At 35.2% G+C, this 12192-nt stretch overlaps 1 protein-coding gene across 5 annotated transcripts in view; it reads left to right on the forward strand.

The window, feature by feature from the left end:
• The window catches only part of LOC139747269 (BRO1 domain-containing protein BROX-like), a 264456-nt gene that overhangs the window by 11860 nt on the left and 240404 nt on the right, over positions 1-12192 (forward strand). For 2 of the 5 annotated variants that reach the window (XM_071659362.1, XM_071659365.1), the window contains exon 10: positions 928-9585. The exons of 2 other annotated variants lie outside the window; for them this stretch is intronic. The gene's annotated coding sequence lies outside the window, so the exon portion shown is untranslated. Of the gene's footprint in view, positions 1-927; positions 9586-12192 lie in introns of those variants that run through there. One more of the 5 variants, XM_071659363.1, reaches the window with a different exon arrangement.

Consider the following 12192-nt stretch of genomic DNA (forward strand, 5'->3'; position numbering starts at 1 on the left):
TATCCTCTTCACATTCATCATGCATGTTGATTATATAATAAAAGAAATCAAGCAGATTTGTCAGACATGAACAATTATGTCAAAAGCCATCCTGAAAATCACTGTTTAAGTGGTGATCCTGTAAATGATATACAGTCTTGTCTTGCATGATGGCAGTAATTACTGGGGAGGGACTTATTACCTCTTGTGAATATCAGTGTTATATATTGAAATTTTCAGACTTGTGCAACATCCCTTGTAGCCAGTGACTCACTGACTCATTTTTGGCTTCTTTTGTTCTCAAATATTATTTATCAGGGCCTGCTGTTTTATTTACTTTTATTTTGTCTAATGCTGGTAGTATATCCCTGCTGTTTTATTTACTTCAGTTCCATCTAATGTTAATAGGAAATCTTTTGTGTCGTAGAATGTAATCCTCTCCTAAGAGTGGGATTGGGTGTGGGACATGAGCTGTATTCACTGGAAAAAACATGAAAAATGTCATTTAAGATGTTTGCTGTGGTTCATTGTTTTTGTCTAATTCACCATTTTCTGTAATTAGTAGACCAATTGACTCTGAGTTGTAACATAAGTTTAAGATTTTAGAGTTTCTTTCACTGTTTTTAGTAATTTTGTTTCATGACATTTAACTTTGACATGTGAGTTGCTTAGTTTTTCTTTGCATATTTATTTAGATTTCTCTTATCATGTTGGTTATTGTTCTCTTTGAGTTTCTTTTGTGGTGCACTTTGGTGTTGCTCAAGTACTCATCAAAGTGCAAGCTTTGATGAGTACTAGCTAGATTGCAGTAGCCTTTATATTTGAAGAACTTTAGGATATTTTTAGAATGATTGGCCTTTGTACTTTAAATGGAAGGGCAGGAGGTACGATTTGCTAAGAGAGATTTTGACATTTAGCTGTTGTTAAAGGTTTCACTATATATTTCAGATTTTTACTGAAGATGAAGAACAGAGAAGGATGACAACAACATTATTCATTGAATTATGGTTTGAGTTCTCGGTCATGGTTTTTAAAGCAGCCATTATTATATTTCTTTGTATGCAAGGTGATTCATGGTGTGATTTAAGACAACTATTTGTCAACAGGAATGGGATAGGATATTTTCTGATAATTGGGAAATGTTGTGATACTACGAAATTGTCAGTCGGAACATTAAATAGGAGCCTCTGAAAACACTGTTTTAGAGACCCCCTCTGCCAGTTGCCTGTTAAGGGTGAGGCACTCTTGGCTTTAAAGCAGCATTGGAGTTCTTGAAGGGAACCAGCTTTAGAGATAGAGATGGACAGATTATGAATTAGATATGAAGAGAATGCATTTCTATTTCTGTCTCAGTTTTGCAAGTTAAATTGGGGTGATGCATGTAGTCACCTCTAAATGTTATGACATCTAACCCTAAATCAGTGCTTAAAGCAACCATTAGCTGAATATCTTTTTTGTTGATTTGATTTGACTTGTACATGAGGCATTGAATATGACAGTGATGAGCATGCCAAATTAAATGTTCAAGAAAACAAGCATCAGTATTCAAGAAAGTACATGGGTATAACTAACAAGAACTCATGGATTTGTATGAATTTCATCTCATTTTGAAGGAATTTTGTACAAAATTATGGGAATGATAAATGAGAAAGGATAACAAATTGCAAAAGGTATAATAGTAATAATAATCGGACAAGGTTTCTGCTTTGCTTTCATACTTTTCTACTACTGTACATTCCTCTTTCTCTTTTGAGAGTAGCATGGCACACAAGGCTGCATTTTTACTATCAGATGAACTATTACTATATTCAATGTTGAGTGAAAGACTAGCCTGGGAGGCTTGGCTTGATGCTCATTGGTTTAGGGAGTCAGAAGCTTGATACTGTTACACTCATTAGTTCTTGCTTCTGGTGGGCTCCTTATTGTAGCACTCTCAGTTTTTGCATTTTGTAGCCTGAGTGCATAGCTGATCAACTGCTTTAAAACCATTGAAATTTCAGCACAGTTGTGATGAGCCCATCATGTGAATGCCTGTACCAATCTCATCACTGTTGTGCTGAATGCCTCATATATGAAGCAGGTGTCAGGTAGTTATACTATAAGAAATTAGAATTTGTTAGAAGGAAGATGGTTGCCTTAGTAATCATAAACTAAAGGAAACAAAAGTTTGAGAAACATTAAAACTAAAATTATGGAGAAACTCTTGGAGACACTTGAAAAGTATCTTTATGAAAGATGTAGGCTTGAGAAAAAGTGAAATATAACACATTATTGCCACATCAGTGATGTGGCTAGACAAGAGAATTATCTGTAGAAGAAAGTGTAGATTTACTCCTCTTATAGTTGTTTTTTTCATGAGTCACTGAGTACACTTGGTCAGTTATGTACCTGTTAGTATTGTTTCCTAATTTTCATAAAAAATACTCTGCAGTAACATGTTATTCTCTGCTGAACTCTGCATGAGACTTCATAAACTTGTAATTCCTTAAACATTCTTTTACTGTTAAGTGTTTTATGTTAAAAAGTGATAATGTAGAAAGTTGAGTTTTGTTAGATTTATCTGTGGTATTTAAGTAAGGAGAGTCTGGATGATCCACCTTTCTGCAAAGCTAAACAAAAGAGCTTGTATGTATGTGAATAGAAGTGATGGAAAGTTAATTGATTATTAAAGTTTCATAAATTGTTTTATGATATTTAAATGCATCCAGCATAGTGCATGCTGAGAAGATATCTAAAAATGGAAACCAAAATTTTTTTGATGTGCTTGCTTGTTATTGTTAAAGGATAGAGTATTGAAAAAAACTTGTAGAATGTTCCCTGTTCTTTGAAGATAGTATAAAGTTATATTCCTTTGGTAATAAAAATATTCATTCATAGTTAAATTTATGATACTAAGGAAGCATTCTGAAATGTATGTGTCTGATTACAGTAACTTTTCTGGTAAACAGAGTGTTCATAAGGTAATTCATTTTCAGTATCATTTGGTTATTTTCCTGCAGTTTCACAATTTCACTTTTATGAAACAGGTTGGTTAATTGTATGACTAACTATGACTGTGATAAATCATTTAAGGTTGAAGTAGAAGAGCATTATTTACTTTCAGCTTATGTTCTTCAGCCCTTGGTATCTGAATTAGAGTAAGAGATGATGTGTAGGGTTAGCAACATTAGGGAAAAGTTTAAGAGGGAATGTGTCTTCTCTCCCTGTAAGTACCTCAACTTATGTTTAACCCATTCTTTCTGGCTGGTTGGCTTTATGGTGTATACCCCTGTGTGGCAGTAATCATCAAATTTAAAGGACAATTTTTATGCATTATATCCATGTCCATAACCTGTAGAAAATATCAAGTACCTGAATTTGAGGAATCAAACAAAAAGTCTTTTGGTGTAAAGATATAGCTTGCTAGCCCATAAACAACCACTGCTCCATCCCCACCATTCACTCACCGACTTTGTTTTGGTGACTGTAAATGTGCGTGGATCATGTTCACCCTCACCGTCTCCTCTCCCCCAGTGTCACTGTGTGTCTCAAGTTAATTAAATGGACATTCATCTTCTCTTATTAATAAACTAGTTGATCTGAGTCAAATCCAGCAAAAATATCAGCATAATTTGTCAGGTTGGAACAGCATAGCAGAAACCTGTTGTTATTGTACCACCCCTCCTGCTGTGATCAAGCACGCTGACTCGTACAGTTTGAAAAATGCCCATATCTTAGGCACCATTATAGATGATGCCAGTTAGGTCTTCTATCATAGTAATTGCCTGCTAAGCTCCCACCCAGGGGTTTTTACCACATATAGATACCAGCTGCAGTGAATAGGTTAATGTTCATTCATTCTTTCAACTTAATACATACGTTGTTTTAAGCATATAGCATTGTTTATTGCATTTATCAGATACATTATATAGAAAGAGAGCTCTCTTGTAATGTAGAGTTGTCCCTTTGTTTTTGTATTCATGTTTGTCTTTTCAACAGAATACACACTGCAACGCTTGATTATGCAGATGTGCTTTGCCTTCTCACATGAGCAGGTAGGGCATGATGTAGAGTTATCAATCATAGATGGGATAAACAGGGTTGCATAACATGAATGAAAAAAGTACACTTATTTCTGTTATTTCTTCATATGAGTTAGTTATTTATACATTTAAACACAAGTATTTTAACAATATAGAAGTAAACAAAATAAAATATGAAAACATCACTGGATATATTGTCTTGAATAACCTCCCAGCTCTAATTATGCAGCTGAAACATAGTTGTGAGATGAGTGACAGAGGTCAAGGATTGAGGCTGTGGAAATGAGTTATTTGAGAGGAACATGTGGTATGACTAGATTGAATGAATGAAGTATTGAAGGGGTGTATGAGTGATTTGGTATGGCAGGGAATGCAAAGTGAGTGAATAGTGAAGTGGTAGTGTGAGTGAAACACAATACTTTGAGGTGGTTTGAGCATGTGGATACTTTAAGATGATTTGGGCATGTGGAAAGAATGCAAGATGGGAGTTTACAAGGAGAATGTATGCTAATATGATCAAAATAGTTGGTGTGAGAGAAAGACAACCTGTGACATGGGGGAAATAGGGTGAAAAAGTACTAGAGGGATAGAAATGGAGGAATAATGCATGGAATGGTGTATGTGAGGGAGACATGTAAGTACAGGGATAAGTGAAGACCCTTTTGCCTTGGCTACTCCCTTGTTGGAAGTTTCTGGAGGGAATGGGCATCAGAGATATAGATTGAAAGTACTTCATTACACAAGTGCAGTTGTAGCATGATAAGACTTAAAACATTTGCCCTAGGAACATCTCTTATGCCTAATCCTCCTTTCTTTGATGTGTGTACTTGTTTAACTATAATATCATCTTGAAATTTATGACTTTTAACGTGAAAAGTATTGTGTGAACATTTATGATATCAGGTGAAGAGTTGTAAAAAGTGAAAAAGATTGAATGTAACATGGAGTATCTTCTGATCCAGAGGACCATGTTTTTGATGCCAGAAGAAAGTTTTCACAATTCCTCCACTCAGAATGGCAGAAGAACCTTTTAACTGTAAATTATTATTAATCTGTAGCTTGGTGCTATGGATGCAGCATCATAACCATGTCCAGCGGAAAGTAACCCAGTAAATATAGAACTGTAGCATTACACAAGCTAAGCAGTGTTCAGCAGAAACGAGGGTTGTGGGAAAGATGTAATTGTGATTGGTTCATAGATGTTATGACACATTCTGTGTTTAGCTGAGGAGAGGTTTGCTTCATTGTGATTAATTTAGCTACCTTCACTTGCTTTTGCTTATTATCATATTTATATAGATGCCCAGCATCTAAGTATGAATCATGTTGGTGAATGATTGATTCAAATTTCTGTGATCTAGATACTCTGATGTCCTTATATCTCTATTGCTTGGTTAATTGAAATTTGTTGTACAAACAGATGATTAATGGTGCTCAAGTATATTTACATGTGATGTGCAGAGGTTGTCATATAGATTTTTAGAAACAGAATTCCCCATAATGAACTGTTTATTTTCATGCTCCGAGATGGTGTTAAGCTGAAAATAATTGTATGATCTAAAGGAAGATAGAGTAGTGGGAAAAAATGTATGTACAGACAGTCAGATAGAAACACACACACACACACACACGCATACACACACACAAACACGCACACACACACCTCTGTCTAAAGGGATGGAATCTAACCTGAATGTGTTTGCAAAAGATGCAAAGGTCATGATGGAAATGAAAAGCAAGGAGGATTGCATTAGCTTACAAGGGGACAAAAACAGACTCCAAAGTTGGTCTGATACATGGTTGGTGAAATTCAGCCTGAGCAGAAAAAGTAATTAGCATGGTATAAATTGAAAGAAGGCCTCAGTATGATTTTATCTAGCAGGAATAAACTTCAGGATTCTGTGTGTGAGAAGGACTTGAGAGTTGACATCCCTAAACCTGTTGCCAGAGTCCTGTATTAGGAGAATTTTTAAGGAGAGAAACTCTTCTAGCAAATATCAGAATAGCCATAAGTAGATAAGGTGATATTTAGAGTGCTTTACATATTCTACATAAGGCCAAAACTGGCATATGGTTCTTGGGTTTGTTCACTGAACCTAATGAAGCACATAGAGCTTATGGAGAAGGTAAAGGGGAGGGCAACAAAGATGGGATCAGAATGAAGAGAGCTATGTTATAAAGAATGTTTGGAGGCTTTGAATTTGCCTACCTTGGAAGAGAGAAGAGTGAGGGATGATGTCACCCTGATTACAACCTTAAGCTTTTAAAAATTGACGATTTGGGCAGTGACCAATTCATTGAGAGATGTAGGAATTAAGCAACCAGAGGACATAATATGAAAATAAACAAGAAACTTGTTAAAAAGGATGTAAAGAAATTTTTAGTATAAGAGTAGTGGATGAATGGAACAGTTAGTTATGTTTTGTCACTAATATAAGTGACAAAACATGACTAGTACCAAGCCCTGTTAATCACAATATTCCTCTTCACTGCCATATGACAACACTAACACGCTGTTAATAGGGTCATGTGTTGTGGTCTTGGACTGAGTGGTCACATTTGGTTGGAATACATGTAAATTGCTTTTAAGTGATAAATAGATATATACTTAAAGCATGTGATAGTTTTATATAAAGAGAAAAGTGACCTCTATGGGTGCAGTTATCCTCCAAAGAGTGTGGGAAGGCATAGTGGCAGGATGTTTAACTGGATTTAGTATCCTCCAAAGAATTCTTGTGTTGTTAGATTGTTTGATTAGGATTTGTATGAAATTTTGGTAACCATCATCATGTTTGATTTAAAAAAAGAATTAATATATATCAACCTCTTTAAAGCAACTGGAGACTGTATTTAGTTAATCTTCTAAATCACCCAGAGGTGCAGTGTGCATACAGTATACATAGAATAGAAATATGAACTTTCACTTAGAATAATTTAGCATGCAGTAAACTTCATCTATATAAAAAGACAATATTGTGAAAAATTATTGGGTGTCTGCGCATTTACATGACCCATTAGTTTTAGTTTTAATAAGTTCATTATGTATTGCAGTATACTGTACACACTATAGAAGTTGGTTGAAACAGAGGCTTTCTTATCATGACCATAGACCTTGTATTGACAAAACACTCAGAAGGGACCCTTTGAAGCTCATAATGAGCAGCTGAATAATCTTGCCTGGAAATGTGTGGAATTTTAGCTGGGATGGACAGATGAAATGATTAATTCATTCACTGACTCACAGTCTAGCAAGAGTACTCCTGCCCTTATATTTTGGGAATGACCGTAAATCAGGTGGAGATTTGCATGGTTTATATTCGGTAGCAGTAAGGGTTTATGATATGAAGTCAGTGTGTGGGATTCACTTAGTTGTTTACGTTTACAAAATATACCGTTAGCCTTGGAGTATAAGCTATCGTTTATGGCAAGGAGTATTTTGTCTTCATTAAATAAATTGCCTAACCAAATAAAGTCACAGTGCTGTTTGATTGATAACTTACTGCAAAACTATGCCTAGTAGTTTGCTAGTACACAACTGTGTTGTTTATGGCATATATAGTGCATTGTTTTTTGTAGTATATTTATATTTTTGTTAAACATGTAATCCATATTCTTGTTGAAAAATTGATTATTTGAATGTATTTAAACAATTGTTACAATATAGTAGGATGAATTCACTGAGTTGTTCAAAAAAGAATTTATGCGGCTTTGTCAGTTCCTGGCCCTACCTTGCTAATGCAGGAAACAGTGAACAAGTATGAAAAACAGAAGAAAACCTCTTTTTTTTTAGAAACTGGTAATTCTTATCTCAGTTACTTTTTTAGATTTTTAGTGGTATTGATAAATGAAATACATCTCTAGAAACATCTTAAGATCATATGTATCACTATTACTGTATACTTTTAATGTACTTCAGTGATTGTCACCTTGTTGCCTTTCCTTATCCCCTTAATTTTTAGATCCGTCTTTCTCCAGTGATTTACAGTTTATGTATTTGCAGCAGTTAGTCCTGATATATGCACTTTTACAGTTTATCAACTACCTCTAGCTCTGTTGTATTTTAGTATTTAAGGGTATTGATTAAGAATTTTAATGACAATGTGCATAGAACAAAATGTTTGATAGGATGAGGATATTCATATTTTTTGACTTCACTGAACTTCTTTATACTCGTATTATTTGTATATTATATTAGAGAAACTGAGTTTGTGTAAAATTTATTGTTTCCACTAAAGGACATGTTATTCAATGCTTAAATGGAAATAAAGAAATTACTTTGATAAGACATTGAATCTGAATTATATGGTGTGTGATAAATAGTTAGATACATTTTTGTCCCACTCCAGCCACTCTGTATGTGATTTTAGTAATACTATTGAGTGGGCAAGAAAGGAAAATGTTCACCCTGGCTAAGTATTTTCTAGAATTTCATGTTGGCAGTAGATGCTGAGCAAACAGACTGACAATCCTTTTTCTGTATTTGTTGCAGTACTGTTAGGTGTAAATCTTGTAAAGGGATGTTGCTGGACTATACCTGCTTGATGTTAGACCATGAGTGAAAATTCCCCTTTGGTGAGGCTGTATTATTAGAAGTACAGTCTTGTCAAAGACATTGTCACTCCCAAGGAGTCTACATTCCCCTGCTACAGGAAATAGTAGTGTATCCTCTTGACTGCAGGAGCCTTTTGAAAGGTCTTGGGTAACATAAGGACTCTTTCATTGCTATTGGTCATGGGGATAATCATTGATAAAAAATGGTGTAGATGCTTATGAATTAGCTAGCTCTTTTTTATTGTGAATGATTTTCAAAACATTTGATTTTGAATAGTAAGAGTCATCAGGTTTCAAAAATACTTCGGTGATTAATACCTTATATATATGAGAAATTTACAGGGTCATAAACATGATCTATTTACAGGTTAACTGTTGTGTGTTGGAAACATGATATAATGAACAACATTTGCTATTTGAAGTCAGTATTGATATCCATTACTTGGGCAAGAGGATCTTAAGAGCTCTCATTAATTGCCATTTTCCTACAGATTTTAGATTTTTGAGTATAGAATGATTATTTGAGCTTTTTTCTTTCAACAGTAAAATGTAATCGTGGGTGTCAAACCTTTCAGAAAGTGTGTTTTCCACTGAATAATGACTTCTTTCTAAAAACTGATATGCTTGATTTTAGTAATGGGTTTATTGAATGTCTGCTGCATAATGATAAATTCATGTTGTCACTTATGAATAATTGCATCTTCACGTGCTGATATATGTAATAATTACAAAATGCATATTCATATATTAATGTACATAACAATGATTACAGGCCAGTAATTGATGCAACTTTTATTAATGATGTTATCACTTATTTCCAATGCAGTTATTACCATGTACTTCTTAAGGTTATTCATGACCAGATTTCTTGGATCACCAATTTCCTGTGCATAGCCATTACTTAGTTTTTAATGTATTGAATTTGGAAACTTTTTCATTTAATAAGAAGGGTTACAAGATATTCATATATTAGGTACTTTGTGCTATCTTCACATTTATGATGTATAGATGAAAATTATAACCTGTTAATAGATGCAGCTTTTATTATTTATTTCCACGCAATACCCTTTTGATTGTTATTTGCATCTTCTTTTCAAGAAAATTATGTATTTGTATATATGACTGGAAGGAATGAAGTAAGTAAAAAAGATATCCTTGTATAAGTGAAATGGTTTCATTCCATATATTAAGAGATGAACATATAAGGTAGTTTTGCATTTAGAAATAAAAACCATAGTACCAAGAAAATGGATCATTACTTTGTCACAGTTATATCTGAGATTACTGTGAAGAGCCTGTGAAACAACTTGTATTCTCAAAATTGATCATTGTACATCAGCCAGTGCTGATTTGAATCTTGCTTTCTTACCTCAGAATTTGATAAGTTTTCATTTGAGAATAAAGTTCACAAGATATTCCCGTGCATGATATTCATAGGTGATGGTAAAGTTTTATTCACTTCTTAAGTTTCAGTGCTTCATGAATTATTTAACTGCAATGCAAATATGTTGGTGTAAAGCAAATTATAACTTGTTTATTCTTCTCTTTCCTTTCTTCTTATAGTCTCCCTCCTCTTCCAAATGTTTATTGTCTTCCACTTTTGTCTGTCAGGGTTTTACTTGATGTTAATGATAGTGAAATTGTTTCATTGATATAATCTGTCTTTTATATTACAGTATGTGGTTTCTTGTTTTTGGGTATAGATATAGTGTACAACCATGATGATTTGTAGCATTGTTCCTTCATCTTTAAATATCTTCATCATTAACCTGTTTATTGTTTTGGGTTTGAGACAAGGACAGATTAGGAAAAGGGAATATTTGTGCAGCATTTTTAGAGCTGCCACAAAATGTTTCTATATGTGCAGAAAGACAAAGGATTAGCCATGTAATGCCATTTGACTTGAGGGAAATAGCAGACATTTTAGAAATATGCATTGAGTGAACAAATATTGAAAATTGAAAGAATTTTCATTGTTGATTTTTTTTCTTATTGATCCAGGAGAGTCTTGACACCACAGTTCATACATGTATCATCATTTGAAAATTAAGCTCAAAATTTTTTTCTTAGTTCCTTTACTATGTATATATATATATTTTTTTTTTTTTTTTTTTTTTTTTTTTTATACTTTGTCGCTGTCTCCCGCGTTTGCGAGGTAGCGCAAGGAAACAGACGAAAGAAATGGCCCAACCCCCCCCCCATACGCATGTACATACACACGTCCACACACGCAAATATACATACCTACACAGCTTTCCATGGTTTACCCCGGACGCTTCACATGCCTTGGTTCAATCCACTGACAGCACGTCAACCCCTGTATACCACATCACTCCAATTCGCTCTATTTCTTGCCCTCCTTTCACCCTCCTGCATGTTCAGGCCCCGATCACACAAAATCCTTTTCACTCCATCTTTCCACCTCCAATTTGGTCTCCCTCTTCTCCTCGTTCCCTCCACCTCCGACACATATATCCTCTTGGTCAATCTTTCCTCACTCATTCTCTCCATGTGCCCAAACCATTTCAAAACACCCTCCTCTGCTCTCTCAACCACGCTCTTTTTATTTCCACACATCTCTCTTACCCTTACGTTACTTACTCGATCAAACCACCTCACACCACACATTGTCCTCAAGCATCTCATTTCCAGCACATCCATCCTCCTGCTCACAACTATCCATAGCCCACGCCTCGCAACCATACAACATTGTTGGAACCACTATTCCTTCAAACATACCCATTTTTGCTTTCCGGGATAATGTTCTCGACTTCCACACATTTTTCAAGGCTCCCAAAATTTTCGCCCCCTCCCCCACCCTATGATCCACTTCCGCTTCCATGGTTCCATCCGCTGACAGATCCACTCCCAGATATCTAAAACACTTCACTTCCTCCAGTTTTTCTCCATTCAAACTCACCTCCCAATTGACTTGACCCTCAACCCTACTGTACCTAATAACCTTGCTCTTATTCACATTTACTCTTAACTTTCTTCTTCCACACACTTTACCAAACTCCGTCACCAGCTTCTGCAGTTTCTCACATGAATCCGCCACCAGCGCTGTATCATCAGCGAACAACAACTGACTCACTTCCCAAGCTCTCTCATCCCCAACAGACCTCATACTTGCCCCTCTTTCCAAAACTCTTGCATTTACCTCCCTAACAACCCCATCCATAAACAAATTAAACAACCATGGAGACATCACACACCCCTGCCGCAAACCTACATTCACTGAGAACCAATCACTTTCCTCTCTTCCTACACGTACACATGCCTTACATCCTCGATAAAAACTTTTCACTGCTTCTAACAACTTGCCTCCCACACCATATATTCTTAATACCTTCCACAGAGCATCTCTATCAACTCTATCATATGCCTTCTCCAGATCCATAAATGCTACATACAAATCCATTTGCTTTTCTAAGTATTCCTCACATACATTCTTCAAAGCAAACACCTGATCCACACATCCTCTACCACTTCTGAAACCACACTGCTCTTCCCCAATCTGATGCTCTGTACATGCCTTCACCCTCTCAATCAGTACCCTCCCATATAATTTACCAGGAATACTCAACAAACTTATACCTCTGTAATTTGAGGTATATATATATATATATATATATATATA

Source organism: Panulirus ornatus, chromosome 68, assembly GCF_036320965.1.
Source record: "Panulirus ornatus isolate Po-2019 chromosome 68, ASM3632096v1, whole genome shotgun sequence".
NCBI classification, from domain to species: domain Eukaryota; kingdom Metazoa; phylum Arthropoda; class Malacostraca; order Decapoda; family Palinuridae; genus Panulirus; species Panulirus ornatus.